Source organism: Dermochelys coriacea, chromosome 11 (genome assembly GCF_009764565.3).
Source record: "Dermochelys coriacea isolate rDerCor1 chromosome 11, rDerCor1.pri.v4, whole genome shotgun sequence".
Taxonomy (NCBI): domain Eukaryota; kingdom Metazoa; phylum Chordata; order Testudines; family Dermochelyidae; genus Dermochelys; species Dermochelys coriacea.
This window is the reverse complement of record NC_050078.2, coordinates 4851456-4870074: the sequence shown is the minus strand read 5'-3', so window position 1 is coordinate 4870074 and position 18619 is coordinate 4851456. Positions and strand designations below refer to the sequence as shown.

The window sequence follows — 18619 nt, the reverse complement described above, 5'->3', positions numbered from 1 at the left end:
TGTCTGAAGTGTTCTCCAATGTGAAAAAGTCAAGTTAAAAAAGAAACTTTCAATACTAGTAATCTTTAGGTGATACTTATAACATAAGATTTAAAAAATAAAGAAGGTCAACGGTTATCTTTCAGTTAGAGGACACTCAAATATTAACACGTGATTATACTTGAAAAATTACACCAGTTCCAAGTTTGTTTCCCCAATGATTCAGTACCAAATTGCTTTCATTTTCCAAACCGTTAGTGCTGCAAACTTATCCTGTGATCTGAAAGACAAGTTTTGTTTTGCTTTTCTTGCTGTATACGTCATCAGAAGAAACAATCTGCAAGTCAAATTCTGTCCTTAGTTACATGGCTTGGATCGGTTTAATAAAACAGGATTTGACTTTGTAAATGTAACTTTCTGTTGGTGTGAACCAGAAGAATCCATCTCTCTCACAGCTATGTTGGATCTGCAGTGCTAAGATAAGTTAAAAGCAGTAAAAATTTACTTTGTCAAAGAACCAAATACAAGTAGGAATACAACATATCCTCGCTTTGCTTCTTTCAAACATTTCCCACAGTCCATCATCTAAAGTCCTAGGGACAGGATCCTTGTTTTGGTATTTAGAGACGTGTATAAAACACTTCTGGTATTGTTTTAGATCACTTTTTTTTTTCTTCAATTGATAAAATACAAGAACATCAGATAGGATTAGGAAGAAACCTATGGGAAGTTGTTCCATAACTATGCATTTAAGGCATTATCTGATGCTCTGAAGCAAGAATGTTTAAATCCCTACTCATTTTTATCAATTCTCGTAAAATGTAACCATTCTGGCTACTGTTCCGATTCCTCACACTGATTCACTATTCCAACATGATTTTAGCAGCCAATATTCTCATAAAGCCCTGAAGTTAGAAATTCACGCTGTAGTATGCTTTTAGAAGGCATACAGTATTGTTCTAATTCTAACTTATGGAGTCCACTAGAGTGGAAGCTTAGAGTCAAGAAAAAAATGCTATATACAATCAGAACACTGGCTTCTCAAATTTCCAATGGTGCACAGTATTAGTTTTTCTAGTTCTTGTGGTTCCTGAGATCTCTGGAATGGTCACTAGTCTCTTGGCCCAGAAGTATTATTTTGGCACTGGTCCACTTCAAGGAAATCCTGGACCAGTGTCATTTTCAATCCATACCGTATTTAGAGTTGCATCAGCAATTGTCTGATGCATCCATTATTACAGATTTATAAAACCAAGTGAAGAAGCATGCAATGGATTAAAACTCTGCAATACATATTTTAAACATTTGCAAATTAGGATTTAAATTTAATTTCTCATTTGAAAGTTTTATTTGGTGTTCATGAATGGTGCCAAACTGACAGTTCTGGAGTCTCAAGACTTTTATGCACAGAACAGTTACAACACAGGCCACAGCAGTGAATAAAACAGCCTTAACCCTTATGTGAAGAGAGTTCTCGTAAGGGAGATAGGGTAGTTCATAGAGTTCAAACCTTCACCTCAAAAAAATATTAACTAGGATGCCAAATGTGAAAATGGTTTGTGAAGTGAACATCGGCCCACTAGGAAGTGGGCCAAGACCACGAACCCATTTTATGCAGGCCAACATACATCCACCACTACTGCACAACAGATTGGGATAGACTTTAACCAGGATAAAAGCTGAAACATTCTACACCTGGTTACAAATTCCTTAAGTATTCAATGCTGCTTTTTTTTTTTTAAATGTAGTATTTATATATTAGCAAATAAAATACACTTAGGGATAGTGCACCCAACCCCTCAAAAGCATGGAAAGAAGAAGTTATGGGAAAAGACTTGTGCATTCCTTTCCACCTTCACTTTGCCTACAAAACAGTCACCAATGCTCCATAAGGCTTTCCCAACAGATACCTTAAAGCAATACATACCCCAACTTCAAACTTACATTCCAACGCAAAATCTTAAGTGCCCACATTTGCTTTTATATCAATTATATCAACAGATCAGCATGTATGAATGACCATCACACTTCCTTTGTATTTGGAAGTTATTTTGCCTTAACGTGGCTGACATTAGCTTGTGTTCTGGCTAAAAACTAATAAAATACTTTACTGTCCTATACTCCCAACACATTTATGATTCTAGGACTCATTACGAGGAACAATGTGGCCAAAGGACAGGGTCCCAGAGCATTTTAGATTTTTTGCAAAAGTGGTACAAAGAAAAGTGAGATGCTGCAGTGAAAAAAATGCATAAAAGGGATGATGGATGGATTCATGGATTCACCAAGGGCAAGTCATGCCTGACTAATCTAATTGCCTTCTATGATGAGATAACTGGCTCTGTGGATGAGGGGAAAGCAGTGAATGTGTTGTTCCTTGATTTTAGCAAAGCTTTTGACATGGTTTCCCACAGTATTCTTGACAGCAAGTTGAAGAAGTATAGGCTGGATGAATGGACGATAAGGTAGACAGAAAGCTGGCTAGATTGTCGGGCTCAACGGTTAGTGATCAACGGCTCCATGTCTAGTTGGCAGCCGGTATCAAGTGGAGTGCCCCAAGGATTGGTCCTCGGGCCGGTTTTGTTCAATATCTTCCTTAATGATCTGGAGGATGGTGTGGATTGCATCCTCAGCAAATTTGCAGATGACACTAAACTGGGAGGAGAGGTAGATACGCTGAAGGAATAGGATACAGAGGGCCCTAGACAAATTAGAGGATTGGGCCAAAAGAAATCTGATGAGGTTCAACAAGGACAAGTGCAGAGTCCTGCACTTAGGACGGAAGAATCCCATGCACCACTACAGACTAGGGACCGAATGGCTAGGCAGCAGTTCTGCAGAAAAGGACCTAGAGGTTATAGTGGATGAGAAGCTAGATATGAGTCAACAGTGTACCCTTGTTGCCAAGAAGGCTGATGGCATTCTGGGATGTATAAGTAGGGGCACTGCCAGCAGATCGAGGGACATGATCGTTCCCCTCTATTCAACATTGGTGAGGCCTCATCTGGAGTACTGTGTCCAGTTTTGGGCCCCACACTACAAGAAGGATGTGGAAAAATTGGAAAACATCCAGTGGAGGGCAACAAAAATGATTAGGGGACTGGAACACATTACTTATGAGGAGAGGCTGAGGGAACTGGGATTGTTTAGTCTGCGGAAGAGAAGAATGAGGGGGGATTTGATCGCTGCTTTCAACTACCTGAAAAGGGGTTCCAAAGAGGATGGATCTAGACTGTTCTCAGTGGTAGTGGATGACAGAACAAGGAGTAATGGTCTCAAGTTGCAGTGGGGGAGGTTTAGGTTGGATATTAGGAAAAAACTTTTTCACTAGGAGGGTGGTGAAACACTGGAATGCGTTACCTAGGGAGGTGGTGGAATCTCCTTCCTAGAAGTTTTTAAGGTCAGGCTTGACAAAGCCCTTGCTGGGATGATTTAGTTGGGGATTGGTCCTACTTTGAGCAGGGGGTTGGACTAGATGACCTCCTGAGATCCCTTCCAACCCTGATATTCTATGATTTTTAAAAATTCTTCTTCTCTGTATCGATTCATTTTTCATTGAACCATGAAAAATTCAAATAGTGATAAGTTTATTCTGTTTTGGTTTTTGCCATTTCAATTAGATTTTTACAAAATAAAGAACTCTACCACTACTACTGCACAATAACAATTGCGACACAGTGACATTAATCTGTCAGTAATTGGACAATGAACATAGAGTGACTTTTTAAAAATCAACCATATTCAAGCAGTCAGAACCTGCTTTTCAAAAATGTGTAGAGTACGAATTCCCCACCACTCTGCAATAAAACACTTCTGCTGCTTTCTTTAGTTCCCTGAAGAATTTGGTAGGGATGTCAACATTTTAATTTCCTTTGTTACTGTGGTTGTCAGCAAAGTCAGATGTTCTAATTCTATATTCATTATCTGAGCATTTGCTAGTCTCCAGCTGCTTTGCTGTAATGTAAAATCTTCACTCCAAGGTGAAATTCTGGTTCCCATTTACATAGATTTGCCTCCATGGTGCTGAAAACTGTCAGCATTTAGATGGTTTAACCTTTTTTAAATTCTTTCTGCACCAGCAGCCCGTCCAATAGTTTTAGCTTAATCAACATCTACACTGAGTTAACTCATCATTTGTATCCAAGATGACAAACCCCCTCCCATGCTTTCCTTAATGACCACTCTTGATATTTATTTTGTACTTGGACACAATTCTCTATCAGTACTGCCCTCAATCTGCCCCATAAGGACAATTGTCTGACTCCCTATCCCTTCCACTAAGGTCAGGTCTATCCTAGAAACTTTTGTTGATATAATAATGTCAGTTCAGAGTGTGATTTTTACGATGTTTTATAATGGCAAAAGCCCTATTTTAGGCACCAACTATAGGAAAACAAGTGTTTTGACACTATAGCTTGTTTGGGAAACTGTTATAAGCTATACCAGCAAAAGCACATTTTTCCTCAACAGAACCTGTGTCTATTCTGGGAGGGTTTGCCAGTACACCTATATCAGCAAACCTTTACTAGTGTAAACTAGACCCAAGTTTAGAAGTCCCAGGGATAGGGTGTGTTTGGAAATGGTTGTGGAATAGTAGGAACTGTGTTTTCCCACGTCATCATCCATTTGTTAACTCATCCAAGTGAGGGAATCCAACTCCTATTGCACCTGTGCTCCTGCAAAGAAGTGGTCCCTTCATAAGCATCAGCAGTTCAAAACAGATTTGAACACCATTATTCAAATCATAGGGGCTATCTAACTATTATTACTGTGCTTAGCAGGGGAGCATTTCTTTGGTGTCCTTTGCTACTGTGCATACTCGACAGAGATGCAAAGTATGAAGGGGGTGCTGGGAAAGAAACAAGCGACAAAAGAGACATAAAAACCAAGGTCTGCTGGAAGCAAGGCAGTGACAAGGAGAGAAACAGATCCCCATGTAACTGGACATTAGCATACGTAAAATGATTTCATACTGAGTTGACACCAGGAACTAAACAAAATCTCTTGGCAAGTACACCTATTTTATAAGCATACAATTTTTGACAAATGTGAACATGCAATAAGAGACTTTCAACTAATATGCACAGGAGATGAGTTAAGAGTGTATATGCCATCTTAATTTTGTAATTTTGTCATTTTGTGACTTCAGCACTCAACTTGTGTGTGTGTTTTGCATTTTCTATCTTTACTGCACTTCTATAACACTTGTTCATCTTGAGGTCTAGGAGGACTTTACAAAGATAAGAAAGAACACTTTAAAGCTCCATCAAACTCAGGAGAGAGAGCTGTGTGTGTAGACAGGAGGGAGGTTAGAAGTGACATCTGATTAAGAGCCCAAGTTAACTGCACAGTGAAGACGTACTCTCGCAGGCCAAAGATCTAGGTTCTGTTCCAGGCAGCAAGTCACTTAAACCATGATGTTTCAGTTTCCCCAACTGTGACAATGGGTAATATTTAATAGTTGAGACAACCTGCTTGGTCCTGCACAAGTCATAACAAGAGCATTCTTGCCTCAGAGATCTACTTCCAGTTTGCAAACTGACTTTGAAAAACAAGATGTATAAGGACAGGTTTCAGAGTAGCAGCCGTGTTAGTCTGTATTCGCAAAAAGAAAAGGAGTACTTGTGGCACCTTAGAGACTAAAATTTATTAGAGCATAAGCTTTCGTGTGCATTACGATGCATCTGATGAAGTGAGCTGTAGCTCACGAAAGCTTATGCTCTAATAAATTTGTTAGTCTCTAAGGTGTCTCAAGTACTCCTTTTCTTTTTAAGATGTATAAGGAGATCCAGGGGAGGGTTCTTGGGCAAATAGCAAAATAAAAAGATACAAGAATATTTACTTAAGTGAGGTGTGAGACCTCACTAAAGTAAGTTCACAATAAGCAAAAAATATTAAGGCCAATTAGTGGAAGAAGTGAACAGAATTCAAGTTCTCTGGACTCTCAAGCCCTAAAGCCAATGCTTCTCAATGACCAGCCCATGGACCGGTACCAGTCCCTGAGACCTCCCTGACACAGTTTAGGAAGACAGCAAGCCAATCCCTGATAATCAAAAAAGGTTGAGATACTATGCCCTAGACTATGTGGGTTATTTTAGTGAGAAGAACAGCAATAGACAACTGATCATCAGGCAGTGGGATTTTCAAAAGCACTCCCAATTGTTCTAACCACTGAAGTCAATGGAAGTTTTACCATTGACTTCAGAGACCAAAGTTAGACCAATGCTAAATGCTTTTGAAAATCCCACCATAGATTCCTGAAACATCTGTAATGTCCTTATTCATAAGTTGAATTTAAAATCAGAAATATAGGGCTGGACGGAAACTCAAGAAGTCACCTAGGCTATGGCTACACTACAGCTTATGTCGGCACAATTTATGCCACTCCCCCGACTGACCTAAACGAATCACCCCCAAGTAACATAAATTACACTGACATAAGCACCAGTGTGGACAGCGTTACTGCTCCTTGCAGAGGCTGGAGTAATAAAGCAGGCAGGAAAGCTCTCTCCCATCGGCTTAGAGTGGCTAATTCAGGAGCTTACAGTGGCAAAGCTGTACCCCTAGTCCAGCCCCCTGCACAGTGGCAGGCCCAAGTAGACCACCCCTGACAGGTGTTTGTCTAACCTATTCTTAAAAACCCCAAATGATGGGGATTCCACAACCTCCCCGGTAACATATTCCAGAGCTTAAATATTCTCGTAGTTATAAAGTTATTTCTAATATCTAACCTAAATCTCCTTTGCTGCAGATTAAGCCAATTAGCTCTTGTCCTATCTTCAGTGGACATGGGAACCAAACAATCTTTGTCCTCTTTATAACAGCCCTTTAAGACTTATCAGGTCCCGTCTGTCTTCTTTCATGAAGACTAAAGACCGTTTTTTTTTAAACCTCTCCTTACATCATTTTTGTTGCTCTTCTCTGGACTCTTTCCAATACAGCCAGATCCTTCTTTAACTTACAGCAGTTCAAGTTAAAATAACTGTAAATGATCACGACTATCAAATCGAAACCAATTTCCTCTGGAATAAGGTGATGAACTACTCTTCAAAGGCGAGCTATAACAGTCAAAACGTCACCATTTTTACTATAATCATACTCAGAAAAAGAATGTTACAAAGGTTCTTCTTTCCTCTCAGAAGTTGCTGAACCATTTTATCCTCAGAATTAAAAAAAAGAGAGTTCACCTTAGGGCCCAAATGAAGCATGGAAAATTTAACCCTCAAAAGGTGATTACAATGACTAGTTGATGACAAATTTATAACAAACTATTTTGCAACCAGAACTATAGACAAAAAGTCATTCTTTAAAAGTGAAAGTTAAATACTAGTGAGGAAAATAGAAAGGAGCATAAATTCTGGCAAATGAAGTGTAAAAATATAATTAGGGAGTCCAAAAGAGAATTTGAAGACCAGCTAGCCAAAAAAAAAAAAAAAATTTAAGTACATCAGAAGCAGGAAGCCTGCTAAACAACCAGTAGGGTCACTGTATGATTGAGATGCTAAAGGAGCACTCAAGGATGATAAGGCCATTGCTGAGAAACTAAATGAATTCTTTGCTTCAGTCCTCATGGCTGAGGATGTGAAGGAGATTCCCAAATCTGAGCCATTCTTTTTAGGTGACAAACATGCGGTGATTGAGGTGTCAGAGGAAGTTCTGGAACAAACTTATAAACTTAACATTAATAAGTCACCAGGACCAGATGGCATTCACCCAAGAGTTCTGAAGGAACTCAAATGGGAAACTACAGGACTACTAACTGTAGTTTGTAACCTATCATTTAAATCAGCTTCTGTACCAAATGATTGGAGGATAACTAATGTGATGCCAATTTTTTTTTTAAAAAGGGCTCCAGAGGTGATCCTGAAAATTACAGGCTGGTAAGCCTGACTTCAGTACTGGGCAAACTGTCAGATACATAGATGAACATAGTTTGTTCAGTCAACATGCTTTTTGTAAAGGGAAATCATGCCTCACCAATCTACTAGAATTCTTTGAGGGGGTCAACAAGCATGTGAACGAAGGGGACCCAGTGGATATAGTGTACTTAGATTTTCAGAAAGCCTTTGGCAAGGTCCCACGCCAAAGGCTCTTAAGCAAAGTAAGCTGTCATGGGATAGAGAGAGAGGGTCCTCTCATGGACTGGTAACTTGTTAAAAGATAGGAAACAAAGGATAGGAATAAAACGTCAGTTTTCAGAATGGAGAGAAGTAAATAGTGGTGTCCCCCTGAGGTCTGTACTGGGCCCAGTCCTTTTCAACATATTCATGAATGATCTGGAAAAAGGGGTAAACAGTGAGGTGGCAAAATTTGCAGATGATACAAAACTACTCAAGATAGTTAAGTCCCAAGCAGACTGCGAAGAGCTACAAAAGGATCTCTCAAAACTGGGTGATTGAATTTCATCTGCCGTATTGTTGCCCAGTGTTGATAAATGCAAAGTAATTCACATCGGAAAACATAATCCCAACTATACATATAAAATGATGGGGTCTAAATTGGCTGTTACCACTGAAGGAGATCTTGGAGTCATTGTGGATAGTTCTCTGAAAACATCCACTCGATGTGCAGTGGCAGTCAAAAAAAGCGAACAGAATGTTGGGCATCATTAAGAAAGGGATAGATAATAAGACTGCAAAAATCATATTGCCTCTATATAAAATCCATGGTACCCCCACATCTTGAATACTCCGTGCAAATGTGATCGCTAAATCTCAAAAAAGATACATAGGAATTGGAAAAGGTTCAGAAAAGGGCAACAAAAATTACTAGGGGTATGGAACGGCTGCCATATAAGAAAAGATTAATAAGACTGGGACTTTTCAGCTTGAAAAGAAACTAAGAGGGGATAAGATAGAGGTTTATAAAATCATGACTGGTGTGGAGAAAGTAAATAAGGAAGTGTTATTTACTCCTCATAACACAAGACCTATGGGCCACCAAATGAAATTAATAGGCAGCAGGTTTAAAACAAACAAAAAGAAGTATTTTTTCACACAATGAAGAGTCAACCTGTGGAACTCCTTGCCAGAGGATGTTGTGACCCTCCCCAGCCCAGTGCAAATGAGCGAGTGAGGGTGGGGGAGAGGGAGCTACGGAGGATGGAGTGAGTGGGGTGGGGCCTCGGAGAAGGCATAGGGCAAGGGTGTTCGGTTTTGTGTTAGAAAGTTGGCAATCCTATGCGTAGGCCAAGACTATACATAACATGGTTCAAAAAAGAACTAGATAAGTTCATGGAAGATAGGTCGATCAATAGCTATTAGCCAGGAAGGGCAGGGATGGGGTCTTTAGCCTTTGTTTGCCAGAAGTTGGGAATGGGCGACAGGGGATGGATCACTTGATTACCTGTTCTGTTCACTCCTCTGGGGCACCTGGCATTGGCCACTGTCGGAAGACAGGATACTGGGCTAGATGGACCTTTGGTCTGACCAAGTGTGGCCGTTCTTATGTTTTTATTCACCATTGCTATAAAAGTCCAAGTGCTTTTGCCCAATTTTTCCAAATTTAAGATATCTAGCACTGAGTGTTAAATATAGTCTATTTAAGATAATATAAATATAGTCTATTCAACACACACACAGTAAATATACCCCTTTTATTTGCCCTCCATAAAATAATCTTTTGTTGTAGTGGTTTGGGGTTTTTTTGTGTGGGAGAGGTTAGAAAAGTTACTCTGTTCACATTTTATTATACTTTCAATTTAAGAACATAAGAACAGCCATACTGGGTCAGATCAAAGGTCCATCTAGCCCAGTAATCTGCCTTCTGACATATATTACACTTCACAAACAATAATCTTCACCTTCATGATACTGTGTTGAAATGCGATATCACAAATATTACCATTTTGAGTCCAGAGGATGTTCAGTAGTTTTGATATATCGGGTCTGTAAACAAGTCCCAGCTAAACACACTGTTACACTTAATTCATAACTGAAAATGTAATCCTATAATTTATAAAAGTCAGCCTGTAGTCAAATTTACATAAAATATAACACAGATGAAGATGGTTAACAAATACCACTTGAAACTACTAAATACATGGAACCTCCCTCAAGAGGATTTCTCCAAGCATATGTATCAATACTACAAAATTTTCATACCACATCTGACTTGAACCAATTATTTATAAACAGAAGAAAAACCCAAGAACAGTACTGAAACATGTATGAAGGAAATTTACAGAGTGACTGGTTTTCTAGCCCTCTAAAGCACAAACTTTATGTTTACAGTGCAGTGCCTCTGGAAATCAGGCATAAAGTGTACCCAGTTAGGCATCCAAAATTACTGACTGCACATTAAAAGTTTTGCTCTGAAACTCCACCTCAGTTACTCCACCTGTAAAAGGGGAACAATGCTTGAAACTTCTATCAAAACCTCTGACATCTACTGATGAAAAGTTCTATTTAAGTGCAAGTAATAGTATTAAAATTAGAATCTATACACACAGTGGTTCTTTTTTGAACTGTCTTCCAAGGGTCCAGGGAAAAAATAATTTTCCTACTACAGGTGGTAGCAGGTAATAGTTAAATTGTTTTCAAACATATCCATATTGTAAACTACTTCTCAGTAGGACCTCTTACAAACACTTCCCATCCCAGACCTCTTACCTCCCATTCCCTAAAGAAACTCAGGGCTTGTCTACACTGGCAATTTACAGCACTGCAACTTTCTCGCTTAGGAGTGTGAAAAAACACCCCCGAGTGCAGCAAGTTTAAGTGCTGTAAAGCACCAGTGTAGACAACTGGGAGCTACGCCCCTCGTGGAGGTGGTGTTTTTAAAAAAAAAAAAAAAAAAAAAAAAAAAAAAGCGCCAGGAGAGCTCTCCCCCAGTACTGTGCTGCAACCACACAAGGAGCGCCAGCACTTCAGTATTGCCAGCGTAGACTAGCCCTTAGTAATGTTTGGTTAACTGAAGAAGTAATGTAAAGGCATTATTAAAGATACAGAATCAAAATAAGATTGCTTTAATTTGGTAGGTAGGTAGGTATGCATGGTTTTATCCTGTCTGCTGTTTAATTTGAAAATATTTCTAGCCATTACAGTTGTGAAGAGTGTTCTGAATATAAACGTGATGCAGTGGTGTCATGCTGGCTTTGCAAAAAGCTCCACTGCCCCAGCCGCTGCTCAGAACTTTCCCAAGCAGCAGCACAATGAAACATAGGGAAATTCTAGCTGCTGTCAGTGATGCTGTATAGAACTCTGTGGGTAATAATGAAAATGAGCTGCAAAGGAAAGCTACGTGAAGCCCTAGTTTTGTATTTGTTAGTACTATTTCTTTCCCCACAAACCACTTTAATTCAAGACCACAAAATGACATGGAGAGATTAGTCTTGTGTGTTAGAAAACACAACTCTTCTTTGAAAATTGTCCATAGGGATCCCCATTCTGAGAAAAATATGCGCCCAGAAACCTCTAGTAAGCAGCAGCTATAGAGGGTCACTAATGCTGGTTAATCTTCTAAGAAGAGGGATTCACAGGGTAACTGTGGGAAGAACAACTCCTCACTCATATGGATCCACCCTCTTTGACTACCTTCCCCATTTTTTAAGTCTCCAGTTAAGGATTCAAGAACTAATGTTGTGAACTAAAAACACAAATCAGACCCCTCTTGCTCTCAAAACCAGAATGAGGGAGAAGGATGAGAAAGCACAGGGACATAACCAGGGTGGGGCAAGCAGGACAGCCACCCAGGGCACAGAGCAACAGGGCGCAAAAATGACAAAAAAAATTGTAGGGAGGGTGTAGCAGGGCTGATACACTCACTCACCCTTTGGAAGCAGGGCAGAGGTGCATTACAGCCCCACCATTGAGTCAGTAATACAGCCCCAGCTATCAGGGCAGTGCGGCCTAGCGGCCAGAGTCAGTAATGCTGGTGAGCAGGGCCACCAACCCGGGGTGGGTGCTGGCCAGGATAGGAGGACCTGGGCCTGCCCTGTTCACCGGACAACTTGGCGGGGATCCTACCGAAACACGATGAGCCCATCTATGGTTCTACAACCGCTTCCCTGCAACATTTCCCTGGGTCCAACATTTCCCTAACCGATTCTCTACAGTTTGCTGTCTCCGAGTCTCCACAGTCTCTCCCTTCTCTGCGGGATCCCGAGCCTGTGTGTCAGGGTCCATCTGCGTCTTACTGGCCTCCGGTTTCTGGAGTGCAGGCAGTCCTAACCCAGGAGTCAGTTGTGCACCTCCTTCCTTATCAACACTCAGTCCCAATTGAGCTGCTCTGCTGCCTTTTATATCCTGCGTCTAGCTGGAACATAGCCAGCAGAGCCACGGGGGTGTGGCCTCCTCAGCCCAGAGAGGAGGATTAATCCCTGCTGTATGCACTCAGTCACACACCCTCTTCCTTAAGATAGTATCTGGGAGCTGTCTTCCTCGCTGTTCTTCCCCTCCCTCACGGGAGAAGTAGTCTGCATTTGCATTGGCCTTCCCTGCCCAGTGCAGTACACGGAAGGCATAAGGTACTACTGCATGATTCACACATCCGTTTCCTTCATACTATGGATCCGTCAGAGGGATGCATGGTCAGTTACCAAAAGAAAGGGGTTCTCTAAGAGGTAATACCTTAAGGTGTCGACCGCACACTTAACGGCAAGGGTCTTTTGTTCTATCGTGGACTAGTGGGTCTCTCGGGGACACAACTTGTGATTGAGGTACAGGATTGGGTGCTCCTCCCCCTCTAGTTCTTGTGACAACACTGCTCCCAGGCCTGCCTCCGAAGCATCTGTTTGGAGGATGAAACAGCTTTGTTTTTGGAAGTCAGGCTGGGACAACACTGGCTCTCATAGGGCTTGGAGGATGGCTTCACAGTCCTCTGACCACTGGACTTTCTGTGTTTGGGAGTTTTTTGTCAAGTCCATCAGTGGAGTGGCGAGCGTGGTGAAGCTGAGCACAGATGGTAGTAGTATGCAGCCAGCCCTAAGAATTTCCGTACTTCTCCCTTTGTCGTGGGGGTGGGGTAGTCCTGTAAGGCCTGCACCTTTTCTATTAAGGAGCATAGCCTTCCCTTACCCACAGTGTAGCCCAATTAAGTCACCTCCCGCTGGCCTAAATTACACTTGGCCAGGTTTGCGGTGAGGCCCGTGACTCCCAGGGATGGCAGTACGCTGATGAGATGTTCCTTCCAGCCCACACTATAATCAACAATAACGTCGATGTACACAGCAGCATACAAATTATGGAAGTTCAGTATTTGGTTCATAAGCCGTTGGAAGGTGGCTGCGGCCCCATGCAACCCAAAGGCATCATGGTGGACTGGTATCTTCTTGGGGAGCAGATGGTGGTTATTTCTCACTTTCTGTCCGGTGGATGATGGCGATGTGATGGCTTGTCACATTTGTACACATTCGTTCTCCCTGGCCAGGCTGTCAAGACAGCGGGGAAGGCTGACAGCGGTCATATCTGATCCTGCTATTTGGGGTTGAGCTACTGGACGATTGCCACTGGCCCTGGTTCAGAGGGTTTGTCTGCCAGCAGCCCCAACTCGGGTTCCAGGAGGTACGGTGCAATAATCAGACCTTCCCAATCCTTCCAGGCCTTGAGGAGGTTCACGTGGAAACCTGTGCGCCTCTCCTGAGTCCCGGTAGCCATATCTCGAAGTCAACAGGCCCAACCTATCTAGATACCTTGAAGGGGACCTGACACTTGACCAGCAGCTTAGACTCCGAGGAGGGTAACAACAACTGGAACTTGGTCTCCAGGCTCAAAGGTCCTCATCTTCATTCCCCTGTTGTATTGGTTCTCTTGGGCGCACTGGGCCCGCAACAAGTTCTACCACGCCAAAGTACCCAAGATAGGGGGACCCAGGTCCACGCTGTCCACCGGGTTCCAACCGCCACCAGCTTGTCAGGGATCCTACTGAAACACGCCGAGCCCATCTATGGTTCTACAACTGCTTCCCTGCAATGTTTCCCTGGGTCGCTTCCTACCGGATTCTTTGCAGTTTGCTGTCTCCGGGCCTCCCTGTTCTCTCCCCTCTTAGCAGCATCCCAAGCCTGTGTGTCAGGTTCTGTCTGCGTCTTGCTGTCCTACGCTTCCTGGAGTGCAGGTGGTCCTACACGAGGAGTCAGTAGTGCACCTCCTTTCTCATCGGAGGTCAGCCCTAACTGAGCTGCTCTGCTGCCTTTTATATCATCTCTCCAGCTGGAGCATACCCAGCAGAGCCAAGGGGGCATGCCCTCCTTGGCCCAGAAAGAAGGAAGGATTAACTCCTGCCGCTCCAGTGCCGATACACCCCATTGCAGGGTGCAAACATGTTTGGGTGCTAAAATGCCTAGTTAAGGCTCTGATGCAATCCATAATTTTTAGTGTCCACCAAAGTTATGAATTATCCGTATGCTAAGGGACTGAACTTCTGCCCCACCACAGACCTAATATGATGCTAACATGGAGAACTAAGTTTTCCCACTGACTCCACCTCAAAGAATTCTTTCACAACAATGATGACACTCTACTCACAGTTACCACGTCCCCACAGATATCATGAGGAAAAAAGTCATCTCGCTGACCCCACAGAGCAGATGAAACCACACTCTTGATCGTTACATTGATTGCTTCAGGAAAAAAAAACTGACTGAAATCCTAAACAAACATCAGAACAACCACAATCTCTCCAGCTCCGAGAGGACAGCTACACAGTCCCTGAAATCTAACCACCAAATAGCGATCAAACCAGCAGACAAAAGAAGGCACCACTGTAGTCCTCAATTACGATGAACACATTAATGAGGCCAACCAACAAGTCTCCAACACCACCTTCTATGAAGAACTAAAGGTAACTTCAGACTACAATTTCCCTAGGAATTTAAGAATATCAAATCCTTCCCCAAATCACTCCAAGAGAAACTCTACAAACTCATCTCCCACAAATCTGCTCCGGGGAACTTTTACATGCTTCCTAAGATACACAAACAAGAGAACCCAGGCAGACACATCAGATCTAACCACAGCACTCTTACTGAAGGAATATCAGCACTGTTAGAAACCATCCTCAAACCTCTCATCACACAAAGGCTCAGCTTCCTCCAAGACACTGACTTCCTCCACAAACACCACATTAACAACCGCCATCAGAACACCATTCTTGTCACTATGTATATGTTACCTCCCTATACACTATGCATTATAAGATTTCTAGATACTTGAACCCTGTTATCTCTAAAACGAGGTTTTTTTCACACTTTCATTTAGAACTCTGTCAAACAACTGGAGACAAACTATTTAAAAATGTAGATATTTTCTTCACAATAGCCCTCCATTAATGTCATGTGAACGAATGATACAAAAGACAAACAGGATATACATATTTTCTCCAAATATAAGTTGATTTGTAAAATACCAGCTTGTCATTCTGCTTTATGAAAACCTAGATGGCCCTTTTACTCTGTATTTAGTGACACTAACAACTGACATTACCAGTTTGCTTCAATATGTCCTATGTCGTGGTTGTTACTGAAACAAATGTCTGGGGAAAAAAACAAGAATTAGTTACAAGATGTTCACAGTTTTAAATACTGTGTGTGTGGTATGTGTGTGCGTGTGAAGAGAGAAAGGAAAAAAGAACAGTGTATATCAAAGAAAATATCAATTTCCATATTTCTTACTATGTTGCTGTTAATGAGAGAGATTTTTTTTAGTCTCAGAAACATTCTATAAAAAATGTCATCATTGCAATGTAGTGTCCAGTCTTTCCTAACAACTTCTTCATTTTCTCCCCCCTCCAATCAAATAAATGAATCACAGAATTTTCTTTTTCCTCCCCTTCCCTAACAAGTGCCGCTCCACAAGAGAATCCAAGATGTTTTGCAAGACAAGTATGTACACATTCATCTTGCAAATACTAAGCCTTTGCCATATATGTAGCAGTGAATTTCTGAAGGCCTCTTGTACTCAGCAAAATACTGTATTGTTTTAAAGTGAATCTCACAATTTATAGCTATTTGTGTATACCATAAACTCCCCTTCTTTCAAAGATGCAAGACAGACTTCGCTTATGCTCTTCAATACTCCCCATAAACAGAATTTTAATGATACAATATCCATAATTGCTTAGCACCTTTCACACTTTGATCTTTAAAACCAAAAATTTTGTGGCAAACCTTTAAAAATTTCTTTTTGCCAAGAAAAAGCAGAAGCCAAGGAAATACCTTACATGTATTGCAATGCACTTCACAACTGAGAGGGAAAAAAGAACCTAATGTTCTCTCTTTTCCGACAAAAATATCTGCCGACCCACATAAACGGATACAGTGCTGCCACCATCACAGAACACTTGAAAGGAAGGCGTCTACTTATCTCAATGATGGCATACTGTCAAAAGCCGAAGTGACATTATAACTAAATATAATTTATGTATTTTTTTTTTTATAAAAACACCCAATTCCATCAAGGCTCTACAATTATAATGTAAACACTACTATTATGTACAATTAACACACACAAAAGCCACAAACAACTAATTTATTGTGCTATTTCGTTTAAACAGCTTTGTTACTTGGTCTGGGGTAGCCCTGTTACTGTTTGTTTGTAGTAACACACAAGACACATTTCAGAGTAGCAGCCGTGTTAGTCTGTGGCCGCAAAAAGAAAAGGAGTACTTCTGGCACCTTAGAGACTAACAAATTTATTTAAGCATAAGCATACTGGTCACTTTCCAGGCATTCAGGAAGGAGCGCTTTGCTGTGAAGATCTCAGCTCATCAAGACCCCCCCCCAAAACCCCCCTAGTTGGGGACTGGTCCTGCGTTGAGCAGGGGGGTGGACTAGATGACCTCCTCAGGTCCCTTCCAACCCTGATATTCTAGGATTCTATGATCACCTGATACCAACATGTCATCCCCAAACTGATGTCTCCAGACTCTCTACTCCTCATTATCTTCCGCACCCACCTCGACTGCTCGGGTGTCATCCCCCCCCAACCCACCACTGCAATTCAGCAGCTCAGTGGCTCCCCCCACCACGGAAGCTCATGATCCCTCCCCTGCCCCCCCCACCTCGGCAGCTCACGTTCCCCCGCCACACACACACTCAGGGTCCCCCCCCCCGACAGCTAAATGGCTCCCCCTCCCTCTCCCTTCCCCCCACCTGGGCAACTCAGGCTCCCCACCCCCCCATACACACGTTCAGCCCCCCCTCTCCCCCAGGCAAGCCCCCTCCCGACCTCGGCACCCCCCGCTCCCGCCTCCTCCACACCTGCCACACACCTACCTGGGTCCCAGCCGAGCCCCGAGTGGGGGTGAGGAAGCCGTTGGTGCCCGAGCCCCGGGAGCCCCCCCACAGCTCCCTGCCCGGTGCAGGCCCGGGGGACGCGGGTGGGGAGCAGGCTCGGGGGGCGCAGCCAGGTTTCCGGACACAGGCGGGAGGGTGGCGGGCAGGACCCTGCAGCCCGCCTGCCCCTAGCCCCCCGGGACTGGGGGGCCTATCGGCGGGGGTGACGACGGACGAGGCCGGAGCAGGAGACACCCGGGAGAAGGCGGGCGGGACAGAGGCCGGAGGGGGGGGGGGGCGAAGATGGGGAGCGAGTTGCCAAAGGGAGGGCGCCCGCCACCCTCACGCGGATCGAGGGCGGGGGAGGGGGGGGGCGACCCTTCAACGTGAAGCGACCGCCGCTACCGTCCCCGCTGAAAGCTCCACCTCCTCCACCCAGAAACTCGTGACGTAAACCGCAGGGGCCGTCAAAACCATGGCCTACGGGGCGGGGAGCGCTTGAGGAGAACGTCATCCCGCCCGACAAGAGCTGTAGGCGCACGTAAGCACGCACAGCCGGCCCGCGCTCCTCGCCGCGCGACCTGAGAACGCTGGAGGGGAGGGAACGAGGCCCCCGCTGGCGCATGCGCAATGGGAAAGCCCCCGTTGTTCCGATTCCGGCGCGTGCGCCTGAAGAGCGGCGCGGCGGGCTTCTCTCATCGCTTCTTCATAGGCAGGGTCGTTGAAAGAACCTGTCTTCGCCCCATCTCGCTGTGCGCATGCGCAATTGGACTCCCCTGAGGCGCCAGAATGATGCCCTGTGACCCATGAGGGTCTGCAGGAGCTATGGTAGGGCAGCTAGGGGCTGGGTTCTCACTAGCTGCCCTTGGGCCACCATTGGCCTTAGCCTACTGCTACCAACCCCGTGTCCCTGCCCCGAGAGCTGTAGGGGAGTCTCCACTGGCTGTATAGGAGCTTTGACACACAATGGGGCAAGGGTGCTGCCAGGCACCAGCACTTAGTTGACATCAGGTTTGTGGGAGGGAAGTGTTCCCCCAAATTGCTGGGACACTCCGCAGTGTGGGGGAGAATAAGAGGGTCAGGCAGGAGGAAGAATTTGGGCACCTCTGTTTCTCCAGGGGTGTAGGCACTGTTTGCTGGCTATGCGCGGTCCTGTCTGCCTCCTGTGCCACCGGCTGAGGGGTGCATTGTAATTAGGCTTGGATGGAGTAGATCTTTAAAGGTAAATATCAATGCTACCATACACGCATGCAGCAACTGATATACAAATATTTCCATCAGTAATTGAACTTTACAGATAGGCAAAATAATTAAAATGCTACACGAGGACTTATTAGAGTCAAACTGTACTGACTTAGGCTTTTGAATAAGGCTCGTTCCGAATAGCCTAGCAAATGAATAATAAAAACAGGTATGGTTTGTTGACTTAAG

At 43.6% G+C, this 18619-nt stretch overlaps 1 protein-coding gene across 5 annotated transcripts in view; it reads right to left on the bottom strand.

Moving 5' to 3' along the window:
• MAP3K2 (mitogen-activated protein kinase kinase kinase 2) overlaps positions 1-17647 on the bottom strand; it is a 91433-nt gene extending 73786 nt beyond the window's left edge. For all 5 annotated transcript variants that reach the window (XM_043504893.1, XM_043504896.1, XM_043504895.1 and 2 more), the window contains exon 1: positions 17189-17647. The gene's annotated coding sequence lies outside the window, so the exon portion shown is untranslated. The remainder of the gene's footprint in view (positions 1-17188) is intronic.
• Between the last annotated feature and the right edge of the window lie 972 nt (positions 17648-18619).